This window comes from Nannospalax galili, unplaced genomic scaffold (assembly GCF_000622305.1).
Source record: "Nannospalax galili isolate Female #2095 unplaced genomic scaffold, S.galili_v1.0 scaffold779, whole genome shotgun sequence".
NCBI lineage: Eukaryota > Metazoa > Chordata > Mammalia > Rodentia > Spalacidae > Nannospalax > Nannospalax galili.
The window spans coordinates 2,766,511-2,774,761 of NW_008345224.1; the positions used below are offsets into that span (position 1 = coordinate 2,766,511).

Consider the following 8,251-nt stretch of genomic DNA (forward strand, 5'->3'; position numbering starts at 1 on the left):
AGCTTCACACTGCCACTGAATAGAGAAACATTTTATTTCTCAAGTTCAATCAGAATTTTTACAAAGGGGGAAGGAGATCTTATGTCTTTACATATTTTCACCATTAGGCTATCTTGAGTTAATAACAATCAAATATCATGACACCATATTAAATATTACCTTAAATAATAATGCTTTATTTATTTGGTTTTTAGAGACAGAGTCTCCCTATAGTCCCAGCTAACTTGGATCTCCCTATGCAGACCAGGCTGACCTCAATCTCACAGAGACCTGCCTACCTCTGTTTCCCTAGTGCTAGGATTAAAGACATGCACCACCACACTTAGCTATGCATTTCAATTTTGTGTGAAGACACTATCCCTTCCCACAAATAGGAGAATTGAATGCCATTACATGGTGATATTTATTTTTTATTCCTCAGATGAGTCAATATTTGCACATGTGTGTATACGTGATTTTGATTTGTGAATGAAAGAGTATAAAATGTTCCCAATAGGAGAATTGAATGCCTTTACATGGTGATATTTATTTTTTATTCCTCAGATGAGTCAATATTTGCACGTGTGTATACGCAATTTTGATTTGTGAATGAAAGAGTATAAAATGTTCAGATCCTTTTCAAAACTACTGTGAAAATATAAGCATACAGGCACCAACACAAGCACATGCAACCTATGAAAAAAGTCCTATCTGGATCAACTCTAAGCTTCACAGAAGTTCAATTTCTTAGAACAATATATAAAGACCCCAGAACCTAGACTTTATATCATCCTCAAATCTTATTTTATAGAATTCCTTACTTGCCCTTTATTCTTTTTCAGAAGTCTGGGACTAGAGAGATGTCTCAGTGGTTATGAGCACTGGCTGCTCTTGCAGAAGAGTGGGGTTTTATTCCCATCACCCACATGGCAGCTAACAACAGTCTATGACTCTATTTCCAGGGGAATCTGATGTCTCCTTCTGACTTCTGTAGTCATTGCACAACATGGGTGCACAGACATACATGCAGGGAAGACAGTCATACACAAAATAAAATAATAAATAAAATATTTTTTAAAAAGGTATAACATTTTATTTTTTCATGTGTGTTTGCCCATGTGTGTATGTGTGTGCACATGTCAGCCTTGTGTGTGCAAAAGGGAACATGTGCAGATTAAAGGACATCTTGCAGAAGTCCATTCTCTCCTTCTGCCATGTGGATCCTGAGACTTGAACTCAGCTCCTCATGCTTGGTGGCAAGCACCTTTATTTACTGAGCCATCTCATATCCTATACTGGGCCCTTTGCATACAGTCCTGGCATTTAATTTTCTGTATTACCAAATGCTTTCTTATTTGACCCTCTCTCCCATCAGATTCACCTTTCATTGTAGAAAAAAATGCCTTATTCACTGGAGTTTGTCACTGATAACACAGTCAGGCACTCAATAAAGTCATGGGGTAAATGAATGCACCCTGTGAGGGTGAGGCCTTTTAAAGATCAGTTTCACTTTGTTTAGAGATTACATTGTAAGCATCCTACAAGAGAACAGATGTCTCTGCTAAGACAGAGAAAGGGGCTGGGGTTGAAGCTTGGTTGGTAGAGTGCTTGCCTAGGATGCAAGAAGCCTTGGGCTCCATCCCACAGCTGTAATTTCACCACTACAAAGGTAGAGGTAAGAGGATCAGAAGTTCAAGGTCATCCTTTGCTGCATAGAGAGTTTGAGGCCAGCCAGGGCTTCCTAAGATCTTGACTCAAAACAAAACAAGACAAAACAAAACCAGGCTGAGAGAAAAACTGCCATTGGGTACTTGGAAGGGACATGTGTGTATGTCATGAAGTACTTTAAGTGGGTAGGATAAAGTTAAGAAGATGGAGGATGAGAACATGAGACAGCACACAGTCTACTTGTCTGTCTTTGGGCTAAATGTGCAAAGTGAAAATACATGAAAGCAATGACTTTGGTCAGGGGGGAGGGGAAGGAAAATTAAATAAGACAAGGAACAGTTCTTATCTATGTATTTGAATAATGCACAGTATTAGGAAGGGCTCGAGTGTGTAATGTACCTGTTACAACTCAACAATTGTCTCATTTTAGTGAAAAATATGGTTTCCCCATGTCATGCTGCCAATATGGTGGCACTCAAGTAGGAATCCATGGGCTGTTAATGTTGTTGGGTATCCATGTCTGCAAATCAGCCAAAGAGGCAATGTGGGCAGCACACAGAAAGAACTGAGATGGAGAGCTCTAGAAAATCATCTCTCACTCAATGAGAGGAAGAGGACTATAAATACACAGGAGCCATGTATGTCAAGTTAAGAAAGCAACTCAGAACAGATTTACAAATATGAAACAAAAGGCCATTGGTGGGAGAATATTTCAAAGCAAATTGGTTCTAGAGTTTTACAGCCTAAGGGCCTGTCATCTGTAGACAGCCAAATGCCTGGAGGTTTAAAATAGGAGAGGGAAGATACACATTAAGAGCACCAATCTAATGATGTAAATTTATAGTACTTCTTGAAAGATACATCACGATCAAAAGGAAAACGAGGCAGAAAGGAGGTGGAGATTATTCTAAGATTTTTGGTGGTATTATTCCTCAAATTTATTGGACATAGATTTAGCTATTTTATTCAGAAAAATTGAGATTTTTTTTTCTTTTTTAATAAGACTACACAAGGAGGATGCTTGGGGATTTTATAGAATGGAGTTCAATGATCTTATGCAGCCTACAGATTGGCGATCTGCTTTGAGCTACTGATTCCTTGTTTGTATAATGAAAAAAATAGGTCTTACTTTTCAGGGCTGCTCTTAAAAATTTGGAGCATTTGAAACAAAATCAAAGGAACTCAGTAGAAATTTAATAACTGCTATCTGCTTTATTGTAAGTCTTTAAGATTTTTTTTTATTCCTTTTTAAGGTTTTTTTTTAAAAATTTGTATGTGTGTGTGTGTGTGTGTGTGTGTGTGTGTGTGTGCCTGTGGAGGCCATAAGAGGGAGCAGATCCCCTAGAGCTGTAGATATAGATGATTGTGAACCCTATGAGGTAGCTGCAGAGGACTAAACTTAACTTCTTGTCAAAAATAGCAAGTGTTGTTCTGGGGGCTAAAGAGATGGCTGAGTGGTTAAGAGCACTGACTGCTCTTGCAGAGGACCAGGTTCTATTCCCAGCACCCACATGGCAGCTACAAACTGTCTTTAACTCCAGTTCCAGGGGAATCTGAAGACCTCTTCTGACCTCCGTGGCATTGCACGATACAGGCGCACTCACATACATGCAGGCAATACACTCATACACATTAAAAAACAAAACTAAACAAAGAAAAACAGCAAGTGTTAACTACTGAGCCATCTTCCCAGCTCAAAGACTGTTTTCTTAAGAGTACACAAAGAATTTCAAGTCTGTAGTTTGTAAAATTTATTTTATTACATTTATTTAGCTTGTGTGTGTTTGTGTTTGTGTGTGTGTGTGTGTGTGTGTGTGTGTGTGTAGTGATATACGCTTGCCACAGCACATGTGTGCTGGTCAGAGAAAAATTTTTAGGAGTCATTTCACTCCTTCCACTATGTGGATCCCAGGATTTGAACTCAGGCTGTCAGACTTGGTGGCAAGTGGCAATTACTCCAGCCCCCAAGTGCATATTTGAAAGAAATTTTTTTTCCTGACAAACTAGAAAGCCCACCTGGACTTGCTTAAACAGTCCATTCTTGTCTACTCAGGGGATGAGTGTTCTTTCCCTAGCTTGGTTATCTATGTCACCTTCCAAATCTACAGGGAACATTTACTTATTTCATGCCTGAGTTTGAAAATGTCCCTCCAAAATTCAGCCATTGAAAATCAATCACCATGTGATGGGTAATAGTTCTAAGAGAAGGTGCCTCTAAGAAGTGGTCAGGGGCCCAGCAAGATGGCTAGTGGGTAAAGGCACTTGCTGCCAAGCCTGAGGACCTGAGTTCAATCCTGGAGACATACATGGTGGAAAGAGAACAAACTCCTCCATGTTGTCCTCTAGTTTCCACTCACAAGCAATAGTACATGTAAACCCCCTCTAAATAAATAAATAAATAAATGAATAAATAAATAAATAAATAATGCAAGTAAACAAGCAAGAAAAATAATTCATGAGGGTTCCCCCACTTACTAAGAGGATACAGGTCTTTACACAGCTCTAGGCTCATTTGTCCTTCTGGCCTCCTCCGTATGCAGACAGTGTCCCTCCTCTCCTAAAGATTCGGCAAAACACCATCTTGGTGAAAGAGCGGCCCTCAGCAGCAAACCCATGGCACCTTGATTTTAGACTTCTCAGGCTCTAGATCTATGATACGAAGATTTTGTTATTACAGAATAAACATAGTAATACACTTCCTAATTACATTTTTTGTATGTTTTGTGTATGTGTGTGTGTGTGTGTAAATGCCTGTGATGTGTGTGTGTGTGTAAATGCCTGTGAAGGCCAGAGGTTAATATTGGGTATCTTTCTTTCTCAATTGCACTCCACCTTGTTATTTGAAACAATGTCTTTCACTGAACCTGGGGCTTAGCAATCTGGCTAGACTGGCTGGCAGCAAGCTTCAGGGATCGTCCTGTCTCTACCACCCCAGGCTGTGATTACAGTTGCACAACACTGCATTTGAATGCTCCCCTGGTCCTGACCATTGAATGCATGGTTGGTCTAGACACCGAGTCTCATTCTTGAAAGACAAATACTTTGCTGACTGAGCCATCCCCCCCACTCCATCTCTAATTGCATTCTTAATGCCTTGATTTCTCCCTCTAAGGTGTTCCAAGGTCTTTTTGTTTGCCATGTTTCTGGCCCAACTCTTTATTTGGTATTCGTCTATGTGCATAGTCTGTTTGGGCTTGTGTTGTATAGCTTCACTGTCAACTTGACACATCTGGGTTGAGGGAGTCTCAATGGGGGAATTGCCTCCATATACCTGGCCTGTGTCCATGTCTGTGGGCCATCTTCTTGATCATTGAGTGATATGGGAGGGTCCAGCCCACTGTGGGTAGTGCCACCCCTGGGCAGATGGGCTTGTGTTGCATAAGAAAGCAGGCTGAGCAGGGACCATGGGGGGAAGCCAGTAAGCAGTGTTCCTCCATGACCTGTGCTCCACCCCCTGCCTCCAGTTTCCTGCCCTGAGTTCCGACTTTGTGCTCCCTGATGAACTGTGACCTGGGAGATGTAAGATTTAAAAAAAATCCTTTCCTACCCAAGTTGGCATTGGTCAGAGTATTTTGTCACAGCAATGGAGAAACAAACTAGGACAGGGCTTATCATTTCCATCAGTACTTCTAGGAAGAAAGCAGTTAGCCGATGCAATTATTGACAATAAGCCCAACATTTAAGTGCAGTACAAAACATATACTTACTTCAGTTTCAATAAGGTCTGGAGGCAGAGAAGATAGAATGTTATTAAAAAATTGTAGTTAAATATTTTTAAAGCTCAGAGCATTCATAATTAAGAAGTAAAAAATTATGGAACCAGGAAAGGAGAAAAGTGGGGATAAGGATGGATGAGAAGGAATGCATGGGCCTGAACAAATGGCTCAGCTGTGAAGAGCACTTACTGTTCTAGCAAGGAACTAAATTTTCATCTGGTCAGTTTGCTTCAGCGGCCTTCCTCTTTCATCTGCAGCCTGTTGTGATTATGTTATTGTCAACGTGACTGAGCCTAGAATCACTGGGGAAAGGGGTTTCACAGAAATTATCTAGATCAGTTTTGCCTGTGGGCATGTCTATGGGTACTGTCTTGACAGCTTTAACTGATGTGGGAGGGCGCAGTCGGGAAGTAGGCAGCACTGTTCTCATGACTCAGCTCCCGGGCTGTGCTGTATGAGTGGAGAAAACTAGCTGAGCACTAGCGTGCATGCATTCATTTCTCTCTGCGCTTGACTGTGGATGTGCTGTGACCAGCTGCTTTGAGCTCCTGTTGCTGTGAGCTCAATAGTGATGGACTCGAACTTGCAATTTTGAGCTAAATAAATCCTTTCTACTCTATCTTTTTCATGATCTTTTAGCACAGGAACAGAAATGAAACTACTTCACAGCCCAGAGCAGGAGGAGAGTGACTCTCTCCCTTTCCTTCCATACACTCAGCACTCTGAAATGGACCCCATTGTTTTCCTTGTAGATGTAACCTTCTGTATTTCTGGATTTTATCTATTTTCTCAGTCTACTGTTCATTTACCCCTTGCTTGTCTCTCCATAACCCTCACCTTTCTTTCCACACATGGAGCAGGTGCTTTGATGTCAGATTCCTGGGGATGCAGGAGAGTGCTGTTTGCCTCTGTTCTACCTTCTTAGGATCTTTCTTGCAGTACAGTCTTATACATGTCTGTTCCACGTACATTTGATTCATTTCCTTTAGATGAATATTTTTTAATGAAATTGATAAGCCATAAGGTTGTCATAGATTTAAAAATAAACCATCAAATAGTTTGCCAAAATATAGGCTGATGAGTGGGTAAAAGTAATTGCTGCTAAGTTTGAATACTTGAGTTCAATTCTCAGAGCACACATGGTGAAAGGAGAGAATCAACTCCCTCAAGTTGTCCTCTGACCTCCACATGTGTACCATGACAGGCTTGTGCATGCACACATACAACACACTTCATGCATACACACAATAATAATAATAAAATACATAGTTAACTAGATGGATGTAGTGGCTAATGGTTTGAATCCCAGAACTTGGGAGATTGACACATAGGATTGCAATGAATTTAGTTCCAGGCCAGCTTGGGATAAGAGTGAGAATATAAGTCAAAAAACAGGACAAAATTAAATTAATATTAAAGTTTACCAAATGTTCATAATGTTTACATTGATATTAGCCACATTTAGAGTTTTGGCACTTTTGCTCTCTCATAAATATTTGGCTTGTTTATTTAAACTATCCTTGCGTATTTGCAAAGGAGTATTTTACTGACATCAATTAGGATGTTGTATATGAACTTGTTATTTTTCTGTTGTGATAAAACACAATGAACAAAAACTAAGGAAGAAAAATAATTACTTAAGCTTAGAGTTCCAGAGTGATAGAGTCCATCATGGAAGGGAAGGCATGGAAATGCATGGGGAGGAAGCAGAGATCACATTTCATTCACACATAGGAAACACACAGAGAGAACAGGAAGTGGGTCTAGGATATAAACTCTAAAGCCTGCCCTCACTGGCATACTTTCTCTAGCAAGGCTCAGTCTCCAAAAGCTTTCATAACCTCCCCAAAACAGAACACCATCTGGAGACCAAATGTTCAAACACATGAACATATGGGGGGAGGGACTTTCATCATCAAAGCTCCACAGTGTGTAACTGTATAAATCAATGAGCCATGGAGGGAGAATTTGGGTTAAACAGAGTGGAAAACTTTGAGAAGCTAATATCTAAGTGTATGAGACACTAAGAGAGGCCAAAGATAATGTCATATTAGTATGAAAGCCTTCCAGTAAAGATGAGAAGAAATCCAATGTATTTTAGCCATTCTTTGAAAAGATTAAATCATAAAATCGGAAACCCAAGTCATTCTTAAAAGTAAGTCAACACTGATGGGAATTTTGGAGCAAATACCTTGGAACTAAACATATTTTATCATTTTATTTGTGGAGGCTCTAGGTTTAGATATAGTTTTCCTGCTATAAAAAATCATACATACAGGTACTCACTTACCTGGCAGAGGAGACACCATATTCAAGAAGGTGGTTTTCAAAGGCTAGCTCATTCATTGTACTTAGGTTGTGCTGACCCCTATAATGTTCCCCAAATGTGGGAAAATCAATTGCATAATCTGTGGTGGTAGGAGACTCTGTTCATGCTTCCTTCTGATAATGATGATATGTAAAAAGATAATTATAGAGCTCGAGATATGGCTCAGTGGGTAAAAGCACATGCTGCTCTTGCAAAGACCCAAGTTCAGATCCCTACACCCACATCCAGCAACTCACAACTACCTACAACTCCAGCTCCAGATCTGTTGCCTTCTGACCTCTGTAGACTCTGGTATACATGTTGCACATGTATACCAATGTTGCCCCCATTCACATAAATAAAACAATCTTTTGAAAATGAAAAGTATAAACATTATGTAATTTAAAATGCATTGATTTATTTTTAATTCATTAATTGATTTTTATTTTATGTGTACGAATATTTTGCTTGAATGTATATGTGTACCAAATGTGCACTATGCCTGTGGAGGCCAAAAGAGCATGTTGAATCCCCTAGAACTGGAGTTATGAATGGTTGTTAGGTGACATGTGAACGCAGG

General features: G+C 39.9%; 1 non-coding gene across 1 annotated transcript; it reads left to right on the forward strand.

Moving 5' to 3' along the window:
- Positions 1-7,645: 7,645 nt before the first annotated feature.
- Positions 7,646-7,808, forward strand: LOC115071753. The gene has a single exon (XR_003850831.1). It is a non-coding gene; the product is annotated as a U1 spliceosomal RNA (small nuclear RNA).
- The last annotated feature ends 443 nt before the right edge of the window (positions 7,809-8,251 follow it).